We start from the raw sequence: 17,012 nt of genomic DNA on the forward strand, positions 1-17,012 counted from the left end.
AATACACTTAATTTATTAGGTCCAATACTTTATTAAAAAAAAAGGGGGTGACATATAAGTCACTGAAGTCTTCAGAGTCGATTTTAAATACTGCATTTTCGTCTTCGTCTCAAACATTGAAAACTGAATTACATTTTTGTTCTGAAACGGTAACAGTTTTTACTTTGGTTTTTTGCTTATATCTCGAAAACAGTTACTCCTATCAATTTTTATCTTTCTGTCAAAATTAAAGCTGATAAAATTTCCTACAAAATAGTTTTTTGCATTTTTCTTGTAGGACCAACCATAAGCGAGTTATAGAGTTGGATATAAATAATATTTAACAAAAATTTGCTTTAAAATAAAATGTTTGAAAAACTGAAATTAAACTAATTTAATTGTGTCTAACACTTTAGTAGAGGAAAAAGAAGAATACATAAAAGTCACTAAAGGTTTCAAAGTTGTCTTTAATCGTCATATTAATAACATTAACATTAATAATAATAATACTAATAGTACTAAATTTGCTTATATGCAAACGCTTAATTAAGGTAACAGTGTTTTGGTTTCTTGCTCATATCTCGAAAACAGTTACTCCTATCAATTTTTATCTTTTTACTAAAATTCAAGCTGATAAAATTTCCTACAAAATAGTTATTTGCATTTTTTATGTAGGACTAACCATAAGCGAGATATAAGATTGAAAATAATTAATATTTAAAAAAGAAGTGCTTTAACAGAAAATGTCTTGTGATTTAAAATACACTTAATTTATTAGGTCCAATACTTTATTAAAAAAAAAAGGGGGTGACATATAAGTCACTGAAGTCTTCAGAGTCGATTTTAAATGCTGCATTTTCGTCTTCGTCTCAAACATTGAAAACTGAATTACATTTTTGTTCTGAAACGGTAACAGTTTTTACTTTGGTTTTTTGCTTATATCTCGAAAACAGTTACTCCTATCAATTTTTATCTTTCTTTCAAAATTAAAGCTGATAACATTTCCTACAAAATAGTTATTTGCATTTTTCTTGTAGGACCAACCATAAGCGAGTTATAAAGTTGGATATAAATAATATTTAACAAAAACTTGCTTAAAAATAAAATGTTTGAAATACTGAAATTAAACTAAATTAATTGTGTCTAACACTTTAGTAGAGAAAAAAGAAAAAAACATAAAAGTCACCAAAGTCTTCAGAATCGTTTTTAGTCGTCATATTAATAACAATAACATTAATAATAATAATACTAATAGTACTAAATCTGCTTATATGCAAGCGCTTTATTAAGGTAACAGTTTTTTGGTTTCTTGCTTATATCTCGAAAACAGTTACTCCTCTGAATTTTTGTCTTTCTTTTAAAATTAAAGCTGATAAAATATTCTACAAAATAGTTATTTGCATTTTTCTTGTAGGACCAACCATAAGCGAGTTATAGAGTTGGATATAAATAATATTTAACAAAAATTTGCTTTAAAATAAAATGTTTGAAAAACTGAAATTAAACTAATTTAACTGTGTCTAACACTTTAGTAGAGAAAAAAGGAAAAGACATAAAAGTCACTAAAGGTTTCAGAGTTGTCTTTAGTTGTCATATTAATAACAATAACATTAATATTAATAATACTAATAGTACTAAATTTGCTTATATGCAAACGCTTAATTAAGGTAACAGTGTTTTGGTTTCTTGCTTATATCTCGAAAACAGTTACTCCTATCAATTTTTATCTTTTTACTAAAATTCAAGCTGATAAAATTTCCTACAAAATAGTTATTTGCATTTTTCATGTAGGACTAACCATAAGCGAGATATATGATTGAAAATAATTAATATTTAAAAAAAAAGTGCTTTAACAGAAAATGTCTAGTGATTTAAAATACACTTAATTTATTGGGTCCAATACTTTATTAGAAGAAAAAGGAAGTGACATAAAAGTCACTGAAGTCTTCAGAGTCGTTTTTAAATGCTGCAGTTTCGTCTTCGTCTCAAACATTGAAAACCGAATTACATTTTTGTTCAGTAACAGTCACAGTTTTCTTATTGGTTTTTTGCTTATATCTCGAAAACAGTTACTCCTATCATTTTTTATCTTTTTTTCAAAATTAAAGCTGATAAAATTTCCTACAAAATAATTATTTGCATTTTTCTTGTAGGACCAACCATAAGCGAGTTATAGAGTTGGATATAAATAATATTTAACAAAAATTTGCTTTAAAATAAAATGTTTGAAAAACTGAAATTAAACTAATTTAATTGTGTCTAACACTTTAGTAGAGGAAAAAGAAGAAGACATAAAAGTCACTAAAGGTTTCAAAGTTGTCTTTAATTGTCATATTAATAACAATAACATTAATAATAATAATACTAATAGTACTAAATTTGCTTATATGCAAACGCTTAATTAAGGTAACAGTGTTTTGGTTTTTTGCTCATATCTCGAAAACAGTTACTCCTATCAATTTTTATTTTTTTACTAAAATTCAAGCTGATAAAATTTCCTACAAAATAGTTATTTGCATTTTTTATGTAGGACTAACCATAAGCGAGATATAAGATTGAAAATAATTAATATTTAAAAAAGAATTGCTTTAACAGAAAATGTCTTGTGAATTAAAATACACTTAATTTATTAGGTCCAATACTTTATTAGAAAAAAAAGGAAGTGACATATAAGTCACTGAAGTCTTCAGAGTCGATTTTAAATGCTGCATTTTCGTCTTCGTCTCAAACATTGAATAGTGAATTACATTTTTTTCTGAAACGGTAACAGTTTTTACTTTGGTTTTTTGCTTATATCTCGAAAACAGTTACTCCTATCAATTTTTATCTTTCTTTCAAAATTAAAGCTGATAACATTTCCTACAAAATAGTTATTTGCATTTTTCTTGTAGGACCAACCATAAGCGAGTTATAAAGTTGGATATAAATAATATTTAACAAAAACTTGCTTAAAAATAAAATGTTTGAAATACTGAAATTAAACTAAATTAATTGTGTCTAACACTTTAGTAGAGAAAAAAGAAAAAGACATAAAAGTCACCAAAGTCTTCAGAATCGTTTTTAGTCGTCATATTAATAACAATAACATTAATAATAATAATACTAATAGTACTAAATCTGCTTATATGCAAGCGCTTAATTAAGGTAACAGTGTTTTGGTTTTTTGCTTATATCTCGAAAACAGTTACTCCTATCAATTTTTATCTTTTTACTAAAATTCAAGCTGATAAAATTTCCTACAAAATAGTTATTTGCATTTTTCATGTAGGACTAACCATAAGCGAGATATAAGTTTGAAAATAATTAATATTTAAAAAAAAAGTGCTTTAACAGAAAATGTCTTGTGATTTAAAATACACTTAATTTATTGGGTCCAATACTTTATTAGAAGAAAAAGGAAGTGACATAAAAGTCACTGAAGTCTTCAGAGTCGTTTTTAAATGCTGCAGTTTCGTCTTCGTCTCAAACATTGAAAACTGAATTACATTTTTGTTCAGTAACAGTCACAGTTTTCTTATTGGTTTTTTGCTTATATCTCGAAAACAGTTACTCCTATCAATTTTTATCTTTCTGTCAAAATTAAAGCTGATAAAATTTCCTACAAAATAGTTATTTGCATTTTTCTTGTAGGACCAACCATAAGCGAGTTATAAAGTTGGATATAAATAATATTTAACAAAAACGTGCTTAAAAATAAAATGTTTGAAATACTGAAATTAAACTAAATTAATTGTGTCTAACACTTTAGTAGAGAAAAAAGAAAAAGACATAAAAGTCACCAAAGTCTTCAGAATCGTTTTTAGTCGTCATATTAATAACAATAACATTAATAATAATAATACTAATAGTACTAAATCTGCTTATATGCAAGCGCTTAATTAAGGTAACAGTGTTTTGGTTTTTTGCTTATATCTCGAAAACAGTTACTCCTATCAATTTTTATCTTTTTACTAAAATTCAAGCTGATAAAATTTCCTACAAAATAGTTATTTGCATTTTTCTTGTAGGACCAACCATAAGCGAGTTATAGAGTTGGATATAAATAATATTTAACAAAAACTTGCTTAAAAATAAAATGTTTGAAATACTGAAATTAAACTAAATTAATTGTGTCGAACACTTTAGTAGAGAAAAAAGAAAAGGACATAAAAGTCACCAAAGTCTTCAGAATCGTTTTTAGTCGTCATATTAATAACAATAACATTAATAATAATAATACTAATAGTACTAAATCTGCTTATATGCAAGCGCTTTATTAAGGTAACAGTTTTTTGGTTTCTTGCTTATATCTCGAAAACAGTTACTCCTATGAATTTTTGTCTTTCTTTCAAAATTAAAGCTGATAAAATATTCTACAGAATAGTTATTTGCATTTTTCTTGTAGGACCAACCATAAGCGAGTTATAGAGTTGGATATAAATAATATTTAACAAAAATTTGCTTTAAAATAAAATGTTTGAAAAACTGAAATTAAACTAATTTAACTGTGTCTAACAATTTAGTAGAGAAAAAAGGAAAAGACATAAAAGTCACTAAAGGTTTCAGAGTTGTCTTTAGTTGTCATATTAATAACAATAACATTAATAATAATAATACTAATAGTACTAAATTTGCTTATATGCAAACGCTTAATTAAGGTAACAGTGTTTTGGTTTCTTGCTTATATCTCGAAAACAGTTACTCCTATCAATTTTTATCTTTTTACTAAAATTCAAGCTGATAAAATTTCCTACAAAATAGTTATTTGCATTTTTCATGTAGGACTAACCATAAGCGAGATATATGATTGAAAATAATTAATATTTAAAAAAAAATTGCTTTAACAGAAAATGTCTTGTGATTTAAAATACACTTAATTTATTGGGTCCAATACTTTATTAGAAAAAAAAGAAAGTGACATAAAAGTCACTGAAGTCTTTAGAGTCGTTTTTAAATGCTGCAGTTTCGTCTTCGTCTCAAACATTGAAAACCGAATTACATTTTTGTTGAGTAACAGTCACAGTTTTCTTATTGGTTTTTTGCTTATATCTCGAAAACAGTTACTCCTATCAATTTTTATCTTTCTTTCAAAATTAAAGCTGATAACATTTCCTACAAAATAGTTATTTGCATTTTTCTTGTAGGACCAACCATAAGCGAGTTATAAAGTTGGATATAAATAATATTTAACAAAAACTTGCTTAAAAATAAAATGTTTGAAATACTGAAATTAAACTAAATTAATTGTGTCTAACACTTTAGTAGAGAAAAAAGAAAAAGACATAAAAGTCACCAAAGTCTTCAGAATCGTTTTTAGTCGTCATATTAATAACAATAACATTAATAATAATAATACTAATAGTACTAAATCTGCTTATATGCAAGCGCTTAATTAAGGTAACAGTGTTTTGGTTTTTTGCTTATATCTCGAAAACAGTTACTCCTATCAATTTTTATCTTTTTACTAAAATTCAAGCTGATAAAATTTCCTACAAAATAGTTATTTGCATTTTTCATGTAGGACTAACCATAAGCGAGATATATGATTGAAAATAATTAATATTTAAAAAAAAAGTGCTTTAACAGAAAATGTCTTGTGATTTAAAATACACTTAATTTATTGGGTCCAATACTTTATTAGAAGAAAAAGGAAGTGACATAAAAGTCACTGAAGTCTTCAGAGTCGTTTTTAAATGCTGCAGTTTCGTCTTCGTCTCAAACATTGAAAACTGAATTACATTTTTGTTCAGTAACAGTCACAGTTTTCTTATTGGTTTTTTGCTTATATCTCGAAAACAGTTACTCCTATCAATTTTTATATTTCTGTCAAAATTAAAGCTGATAAAATTTCCTACAAAATAGTTATTTGCATTTTTCTTGTAAGACCAACCATAAGCGAGTTATAGAGTTGGATATAAATAATATTTAACAAAAACTTGCTTAAAAATAAAATGTTTGAAATACTGAAATTAAACTAAATTAATTGTGTCGAACACTTTAGTAGAGAAAAAAGAAAAGGACATAAAAGTCACCAAAGTCTTCAGAATCGTTTTTAGTCGTCATATTAATAACAATAACATTAATAATAATAATACTAATAGTACTAAATCTGCTTATATGCAAGCGCTTTATTAAGGTAACAGTTTTTTGGTTTCTTGCTTATATCTCGAAAACAGTTACTCCTATGAATTTTTGTCTTTCTTTCAAAATTAAAGCTGATAAAATATTCTACAGAATAGTTATTTGCATTTTTCTTGTAGGACCAACCATAAGCGAGTTATAGAGTTGGATATAAATAATATTTAACAAAAATTTGCTTTAAAATAAAATGTTTGAAAAACTGAAATTAAACTAATTTAACTGTGTCTAACAATTTAGTAGAGAAAAAAGGAAAAGACATAAAAGTCACTAAAGGTTTCAGAGTTGTCTTTAGTTGTCATATTAATAACAATAACATTAATAATAATAATACTAATAGTACTAAATTTGCTTATATGCAAACGCTTAATTAAGGTAACAGTGTTTTGGTTTCTTGCTTATATCTCGAAAACAGTTACTCCTATCAATTTTTATCTTTTTACTAAAATTCAAGCTGATAAAATTTCCTACAAAATAGTTATTTGCATTTTTCATGTAGGACTAACCATAAGCGAGATATATGATTGAAAATAATTAATATTTAAAAAAAAAGTGCTTTAACAGAAAATGTCTTGTGATTTAAAATACACTTAATTTATTGGGTCCAATACTTTATTAGAAAAAAAAGGAAGTGACATAAAAGTCACTGAAGTCTTCAGAGTCGTTTTTAAATGCTGCAGTTTCGTCTTCGTCTCAAACATTGAAAACCGAATTACATTTTTGTTGAGTAACAGTCACAGTTTTCTTATTGGTTTTTTGCTTATATCTCGAAAACAGTTACTCCTATCAATTTTTATCTTTCTTTCAAAATTAAAGCTGATAAAATTTCCTACAAAATAGTTATTTGCATTTTTCTTGTAGGACCAACCATAAGCGAGTTATAGAGTTGGATATAAATAATATAAGCAGATTTAGTACTATTAGTATTATTATTATTAATGTTGTTGTTATTAATATGACGACTAAAAACGATTCTGAAGACTTTGGTAACTTTTATGTCTTTTTCTTTTTTCTCTACTAAAGTGTTAGACACAATTAATTTAGTTTAATTTTAGTATTTCAAACATTTAATTTTTAAGCAAGTTTTTGTTAAATGTTATTTATATCCAACTTTATAACTCGCTGATGGTTGGTCCTACAAGAAAAATGCAAATAACTATTTTGTAGGAAATTTTATCAGCTTTAATTTTGAAAGAAAGATAAAAATTGATAGGAGTAACTGTTTTCGAGATATAAGCAAAAAACCAATAAGAAAACTGTGACTGTTACTGAACAAAAATGTAATTCGCTTTTCAATGTTTGAGACGAAGACGAAACTGCAGCATATAAAAACGACTCTGAAGACTTCAGTGACTTTTATGTCACTTCCTTTTTCTTCTAATAAAGTATTGGACCCAATAAATTAAGTGTATTTTAAATCACAAGACATTTTCTGTTAAAGCACTTTTTTTTAAATATTAATTATTTTCAATCATATATCTCGCTTATGGTTAGTCCTACATGAAAAATGCAAATAACTATTTTGTAGGAAATTTTATCAGCTTGAATTTTAGTAAAAAAATAAAAATTGATAGGAGTAACTGTTTTCGAGATATAAGCAAGAAACCAAAACACTGTTACCTTAATTAAGCGTTTGCATATAAGCAAATTTAGAACTATTAGTATTATTATTATTAATGTTATTGTTATTAATATGACAACTAAAGACAACTCTGAAACCTTTAGTGACTTTTATGTCTTTTCGTTTTTTCTCTACTAAAGTGTTAGAAACAGTAAAATTAGTTTAATTTCAGTTTTTCAAACACTTTATTTTAAAGCAAATTTTTGTTAAATATTATTTATATCCAACTCTATAACTCGCTTATGGTTGGTCCTACAAGAAAAATGCAAATAACTATTTTGTAGAATATTTTATCAGCTTTAATTTTGAAAGAAAGACAAAAATTCATAGGAGTAACTGTTTTCGAGATATAAGCAAGAAACCAAAAAACTGTTACCTTAATAAAGCGCTTGCATATAAGCAGATTTAGTACTATTAGTATTATTATTATTAATGTTATTGTTATTAATATGACGACTAAAAACGATTCTGAAGACTTTGGTGACTTTTATGTCTTTTTCTTTTTTCTCTACTAAAGTGTTAGACACAATTAATTTAGTTTAATTTCAGTATTTCAAACATTTTATTTTTAAGCAAGTTTTTGTTAAATATTATTTATATCCAACTTTATAACTCGCTTATGGTTGGTCCTACAAGAAAAATGCAAATAACTATTTTGTAGGAAATGTTATCAGCTTTAATTTTGAAAAAAAGATAAAAATTGATAGGAGTAACTGTTTTCGAGATATAAGCAAAAAACCAAAGTAAAAACTGTTACCGTTTCAGAACAAAAATGTAATTCAGTTTTCAATGTTTGAGACGAAGACGAAAATGCAGCATTTAAAATCGACTCTGAAGACTTCAGTGACTTATATGTCACCCCCTTTTTTTTTTAATAAAGTATTGGACCTAATAAATTAAGTGTATTTTAAATCACAAGACATTTTCTGTTAAAGCACTTCTTTTTTAAATATTAATTATTTTCAATCTTATATCTCGCTTATGGTTAGTCCTACATAAAAAATGCAAATAACTATTTTGTAGGAAATTTTATCAGCTTAAATTTTAGTAAAAAAATAAAAATTGATAGGAGTAACTGTTTTCGAGATATGAGCAAGAAACCAAAACACTGTTACCTTAATTAAGCGTTTGCATATAAGCAAATTTAGTACTATTAGTATTATTATTATTAATGTTATTGTTATTAATATGACGATTAAAGACAACTTTGAAACCTTTAGTGACTTTTATGTTTTCTTCTTTTTCCTCTACTAAAGTGTTAGACACAATTAAATTAGTTTAATTTCAGTTTTTCAAACATTTTATTTTAAAGCAAATTTTTGTTAAATATTATTTATATCCAACTCTATAACTCGCTTATGGTTGGTCCTACAAGAAAAATGCAAATAACTATTTTGTAGGAAATTTTATCAGCTTGAATTTTGGTAAAAAGATAAAAATTGATAGGAGTAACTGTTTTCGAGATATAAGCAAGAAACCAAAACACTGTTACCTTAATTAAGCGTTTGCATATAAGCAAATTTAGTACTATTAGTATTATTATTATTAATGTTATTGTTATTAATATGACAACTAAAGACAACTCTAAAACCTTTAGTGACTTTTATGTCTTTTTCTTTTTCCTCTACTAAAGTGTTAGACACAATTAAATTAGTTTAATTTCAGTTTATCAAACATTTTATTTTAAAGCAAATTTTTGTTAAATATTATTTATATCCAACTCTATAACTCGTTTATGGTTGGTCCTACAAGAAAAATGCAAATAACTATTTTGTAGGAAATTTTATCAGCTTGAATTTTAGTAAAAAGATAAAAATTGATAGGAGTAACTGTTTTCGAGATATAAGCAAGAAACCAAAACACTGTTACCTTAATTAAGCGTTTGCATATAAGCAAATTTAGTACTATTAGTATTATTATTATTAATGTTATTGTTATTAATATGACAACTAAAGACAACTCTAAAACCTTTAGTGACTTTTATGTCTTTTTCTTTTTCCTCTACTAAAGTGTTAGACACAATTAAATTAGTTTAATTTCAGTTTATCAAACATTTTATTTTAAAGCAAATTTTTGTTAAATATTATTTATATCCAACTCTATAACTCGCTTATGGTTGGTCCTACAAGAAAAATGCAAATAATTATTTTGTAGGAAATTTTATCAGCTTTAATTATGAAAAAAAGATAAAAATTGATAGGAGTAACTGTTTTCGAGATATAAGCAAAAAACCAATAAGAAAACTGTGACTGTTACTGAACAAAAATGTAATTCGGTTTTCAATGTTTGAGACGAAGACGAAACTGCAGCATTTAAAAACGACTCTGAAGACTTCAGTGACTTTTATGTCACTTCCTTTTTCTTCTAATAAAGTATTGGACCCAATAAATTAAGTGTATTTTAAATCACAAGACATTTTCTGTTAAAGCACTTTTTTTTTTAAATATTAATTATTTTCAATCATATATCTCGCTTATGGTTAGTCCTACATGAAAAATGCAAATAACTATTTTGTAGGAAATTTTATCAGCTTGAATTTTAGTAAAAAGATAAAAATTGATAGGAGTAACTGTTTTCGAGATATAAGCAAGAAACCAAAACACTGTTACCTTAATTAAGCGTTTGCATATAAGCAAATTTAGTACTATTAGTATTATTATTATTAATGTTATTGTTATTAATATGACAACTAAAGACAACTCTGAAACCTTTAGTGACTTTTATGTCTTTTCCTTTTTTTTCTACTAAAGTGTTAGACACAGTTAAATTAGTTTAATTTCAGTTTTTCAAACATTTTATTTTAAAGCAAATTTTTGTTAAATATTATTTATATCCAACTCTATAACTCGCTTATGGTTGGTCCTACAAGAAAAATGCAAATAACTATTTTGTAGAATATTTTATCAGCTTTAATTTTGAAGGAAAGACAAAAATTCATAGGAGTAACTGTTTTCGAGATATAAGCAAGAAACCAAAAAACTGTTACCTTAATAAAGCGCTTGCATATAAGCAGATTTAGTACTATTAGTATTATTATTATTAATGTTATTGTTATTAATATGACGACTAAAAACGATTCTGAAGACTTTGGTGACTTTTATATCTTTTTCTTTTTTCTCTACTAAAGTGTTAGACACAATTAATTTAGTTTAATTTCAGTATTTCAAACATTTTATTTTTAAGCAAGTTTTTGTTAAATATTATTTATATCCAACTTTATAACTCGCTTATGGTTGGTCCTACAAGAAAAATGCAAATAACTATTTTGTAGGAAATGTTATCAGCTTTAATTTTGAAAGAAAGATAAAAATTGATAGGAGTAACTGTTTTCGAGATATAAGCAAAAAACCAAAGTAAAAACTGTTACCGTTTCAGAACAAAAATGTAATTCAGTTTTCAATGTTTGAGACGAAGACGAAAATGCAGCATTTAAAATCGACTCTGAAGACTTCAGTGACTTATATGTCACCCCCTTTTTTTTTAATAAAGTATTGGACCTAATAAATTAAGTGTATTTTAAATCACAAGACATTTTCTGTTAAAGCACTTCTTTTTTAAATATTAATTATTTTCAATCTTATATCTCGCTTATGGTTAGTCCTACATAAAAAATGCAAATAATTATTTTGTAGGAAATTTTATCAGCTTGAATTTTAGTAAAAAGATAAAAATTGATAGGAGTAACTGTTTTCGAGATATGAGCAAGAAACCAAAACACTGTTACCTTAATTAAGCGTTTGCATATAAGCAAATTTAGTACTATTAGTATTATTATTATTAATGTTATTGTTATTAATATGACGATTAAAGACAACTTTGAAACCTTTAGTGATTTTTATGTCTTCTTCTTTTTCCTCTACTAAAGTGTTAGACACAATTAAATTAGTTTAATTTCAGTTTTTCAAACATTTTATTTTAAAGCAAATTTTTGTTAAATATTATTTATATCCAACTCTATAACTCGCTTATGGTTGGTCCTACAAGAAAAATGCAAATAACTATTTTGTAGGAAATTTTATCAGCTTTAATTTTGAAAAAAAGATAAAAATTGATAGGAGTAACTGTTTTCGAGATATAAGCAAGAAACCAAAAAACTGTTACCTTAATAAAGCGCTTGCATATAAGCAGATTTAGTACTATTAGTATTATTATTATTAATGTTATTGTTATTAATATGACGACTAAAAACGATTCTGAAGACTTTGGTGACTTTTATGTCTTTTTCTTTTTTCTCTACTAAAGTGTTAGACTCAATTAATTTAGTTTAATTTCGGTTTTTCAAACATTTTATTTAAAGCAAATTTTTGTTAAATATTATTTATATCCAACTCTATAACTCGCTTATGGTTGGTCCTACAAGAAAAATGCAAACAACTATTTTGTAGGAAGCTTTATCAGCTTTAATTTTAAAAGAAAGATAAAAATTGATAGGAGTAACTGTTTTCGAGATATAAGCAAAAAACCAATAAGAAAACTGTAACAGTTACTGAACAAAAATGTAATTCAGTTTTCAATGTTTGAGACGAAGACGAAAATGCAGCATTTACAAACGACTCTAAAGACTTCAGTGACCTTTCTGTCACCTCTTTTTTCTTCTAATAAAGTATTGGACCCAATAAATTAAGTGTATTTTAAATCACAAGACATTTTCTGTTGAAGCACTTTTTTTTAAATTTTAATTATTTTCAAACTTATATCTCGCTTATGGTTAGTCCTACATTAAAAATGCAATTAACTATTTTGTAGGAAATTTTATCAGCTTTAATTTTAGTAAAAAAATAAAAATTGATAGGAGTAACTGTTTTCGAGATATAAGCAAGAAACCAAAACACTGTTACCTTAATTAAGCGTTTGCATATAAGCAAATTTAGTACTATTAGTATTATTATTATTAATGTTATTGTTATTAATATTACGATTAAAGACAACTTTGAAACCTTTAGTGACTTTTATGTCTTCTTCTTTTTCCTCTACTAAAGTGTTAGACACAATTAAATTAGTTTAATTTCAGTTTTTCAAACATTTTATTTTAAAGCAAATTTTTGTTAAATATTATTTATATCCAACTCTATAACTCGCTTATGGTTGGTCCTACAAGAAAAATGCAAATAATTATTTTGTAGGAAATTTTATCAGCTTTAATTATGAAAAAAAGATAAAAATTGATAGGAGAGACTGTTTTCGAGATATAAGCAAAAAACCAATAAGAAAACTGTGACTGTTACTGAACAAAAATGTAATTCGGTTTTCAATGTTTGAGACGAAGACGAAACTGCAGCATTTACAAACGACTCTGAAGACTTCAGTGACTTTTATGTCACTTCCTTTTTCTTCTAATAAAGTATTGGACCCAATAAATTAAGTGTATTTTAAATCACAAGACATTTTCTGTTAAAGCACTTTTTTTTTTAAATATTAATTATTTTCAATCATATATCTCGCTTATGGTTAGTCCTACATGAAAAATGCAAATAACTATTTTGTAGGAAATTTTATCAGCTTGAATTTTAGTAAAAAGATAAAAATTGATAGGAGTAACTGTTTTCGAGATATAAGCAAGAAACCAAAACACTGTTACCTTAATTAAGCGTTTGCATATAAGCAAATTTAGTACTATTAGTATTATTATTATTAATGTTATTGTTATTAATATGACGATTAAAGACAACTTTGAAACTTTTAGTGACTTTTATGTCTTCTTCTTTTTCCTATACTAAAGTGTTAGACACAATTAAATTAGTTTAATTTCAGTTTTTCAAACATTTTATTTTAAAGCAAATTTTTGTTAAATATTATTTATATCCAACTCTATAACTCGCTTATGGTTGGTCCTACAAGAAAAATGCAAAAAACTATTTTGTAGGAAATTTTATCAGCTTTAATTTTGAAAGAAAGATAAAAATTGATAGGAGTAACTGTTTTCGAGATATAAGCAAAAAACCAATAAGAAAACTGTGACTGTTACTGAACAAAAATGTAATTCGGATTTCAATGTTTGAGACGAAGACGAAACTGCAGCATTTAAAAACGACTCTGAAGACTTCAGTGACTTTTATGTCACTTCCTTTTTCTTCTAATAAAGTATTGGACCCAATAAATTAAGTGTATTTTAAATCACAAGACATTTTCTGTTAAAGCACTTTTTTTTTAAATATTAATTATTTTCAATCATATATCTCGCTTATGGTTAGTCCTACATGAAAAATGCAAATAACTATTTTGTAGGAAATTTTATCAGCTTGAATTTTAGTAAAAAAATAAAAATTGATAGGAGTAACTGTTTTCGAGATATAAGCAAGAAACCAAAACACTGTTACCTTAATTAAGCGCTTGCATATAAGCAAATTTAGTACTACTAGTATTGTTATTATAAATGTTATTGTTATTAATATGATGACTAAAGACAACTTTAAGACTTTAGTGACTTTTATGTCTCCTCCTTTTTCCTCTACTAAAGTGTTAGACACAATTAATTTAGTTTAATTTCGGTTTTTCAAACATTTTATTTTAAAGCAAATTTTTGTTAAATATTAAAAACTATAAAATGGCTTAGATTGCCTAAAAACACAGATCACACATGATCTTTTGCATAAAAATGAGAAAACGCTCATGTAACACACAAAATAAGCTCCATTTTTCCTTTTTAAAAGTATTATTATTATTATTACTTTTGTTACTATTACTATTATTATTATTATTATTATTATTATTATTATTATTATTATTATTATTATTATTATTATTATTATTATTATTATTATTATTATTATTATTATTATTATTAAAAACTTATATTAAACAGACAGAAAACGTCGTATTCTGACACAACTTAAAACACAGATCACACATGATCTTTTGCATAGAAATGAGAAAACGCTCATATAACACAAAATAAGCTTCATTTTGGCTTAGAAAACTAAGCTTACTTTTACTACTACTATTATTTTTATTTTTATTATTATTATTATTATTACTATTATTTTTATTATTATTATTACTATTATTATTATTATTATTATTATTATTATTATTATTATTATTATTATTATTAATATTATTATTATTAAAGACCGATTATAACTTTTGTATAGTAAATGTTTTTATACCAGTTTTAAAATGAGTTATTAATTTTAGACAATTTCTTGCCTAAAAACACAGATCACAGATGATCTCTTGCATAGAAATGAGAAAACGCTCAGATAACACAAAATAAGCATCATTTTTGCTTAGAAAAACTAAGCTTTAATTTAGAAAGAAATTTATTATTATAAGTATTATTATCATTATTATTATTATTATTATTATTATTATTATTATTATTATTATTATTATTATTATTATTATTATTATTATTATTATTATTATTATTAACTTTTGTATAGTAAATGTTTTTATACCAGTTTTAAAATGAGTTATTAATTTTATTCAATTTCTTGCCTAAAAACACAGATCACAGATGATCTCTTGCATAGAAATGAGAAAACGCTCATATAACACACAAAATAAGCATCATTTTTGCTTAGAAAAACTAAGCTTTAATTTAGAAAAAAATTCATTATTATAAGTATTATTATTATTATTATTATTATTATTATTATTATTATTATTATTATTATTATTATTATTATTATTATTATTATTATAATTATTATTATTATTAACTTTTGTATAGTAAATGTTTTTATACCAGTTTTAAAATGAGATATTAATTTTAGACAATTTCTTGCCTAAAAATACAGATCACAGATGATTTCTTGCATAGAAATGAGAAAGCGCTCATATAACACACAAAATAAGCTTCATTTTTGCTTAAAAAAACTAAGCTTTAATTTAGAAAGAAATTTATTATTATAAGTATTATTATCATTATTATTATTACTATTATTATTATTATTATTACTATTATTATTATTATTATTATTATTATTATTATTATTATTATTAACTTTTGTATAGTAAATGTTTTTATACCAGTTTTAAAATGAGTTATTAATTTTAGACAATTTCTTGCCTAAAAATACAGATCACAGATGATTTCTTGCATAGAAATGAGAAAGCGCTCATATAACACACAAAATAAGCTTCATTTTTGCTTAGAAAACTAAGCTTACTTTTATTTCTATTATTATTTTTATTATTATTATTATTATTATTATTATTATTATTATTATTATTATTATTATTATTATTATTATTATTATTATTGTTATTATTATTATTATTATTAAAAACTTATATTAAACAGACAGAAAACGTTGTATTCTGACACAAAAAAACGAATTACGTTATAGACTTGACGAGAACGGCGTATCTCGGACTCTTATAGGGTCAAAAATTATCAGTTTGGATTAAAACAAATTATTTTTGTTGACTCTCAGTCTGAATTGTTCATCAGTTCAAACAAAAACGGCTTACTTTAGACGATCTTTTGCTTTGAACATGAAAACTTACATCGAACAGACTAAAAACGTATTAATCTGGCATAAAAGAGCAATTTATGTATCACTTTGGATAAAGGCAGCAAATCCTATTCGTTTCATTGCTTAAAATAGACAAAATTGTTAATAAATCTAACAAAAACGCTGTATTCTAGCACAAAATACTAATTACATTATAGTTTCGACGAGAATAGCTTATTTGGAATGATTCTATGCTTCCAAACGAGTAAATTTTTAATAAACAGATGCCAAACATCATGTTTTGTCCTATAAAGACATTTTATATTGCAGTTTGTATTAAAACAAAATATTTTCGTTGATTCTTTGTTAGAAGCAGCAAACCTAACATTAAAGAATCTGAAAACTTTGTATTCGGACACAAACCACCGAATTTTGTTTCAGTTTAGACAAAAACGGTTGATTTTCGACAATATTTTGCTTTGAACAAGAAAGCTTATATCAAACTGACTAAAAACGTCTTATTTTAGCACAAAACAAAAGATTTGCGTTATAGTCTTAAAGCTGATTCATGCCACAGTTTGGATAAAAACCAATTATTTTTGTTAATTCATTGTTACAAACAAGAAACCTTACATCAAAGAAACTGAAAACCCCTTATTTAGGCACAGAAATTCGAATTACGTTTCAGTCTGGACAAAAACTGCTTATTTTAGACGATCCTTTGTTTTGAACACGAAAACTTACATTAAAAAGATTAAAAACGTCTTATTCTGGCTGAAAACTGCAAATTATATATTACTCTAGATAAAAGCAATTTATCCTGATTACTCCTTTACTTAGAATAGAGTAAACTTGTATAAAACTTAATGAAAACTTTAAATTTCGTCTCAAAGAAA

This window comes from Tribolium castaneum, chromosome 3 (genome assembly GCF_031307605.1).
Source record: "Tribolium castaneum strain GA2 chromosome 3, icTriCast1.1, whole genome shotgun sequence".
Taxonomy (NCBI): Eukaryota; Metazoa; Arthropoda; class Insecta; order Coleoptera; family Tenebrionidae; genus Tribolium; species Tribolium castaneum.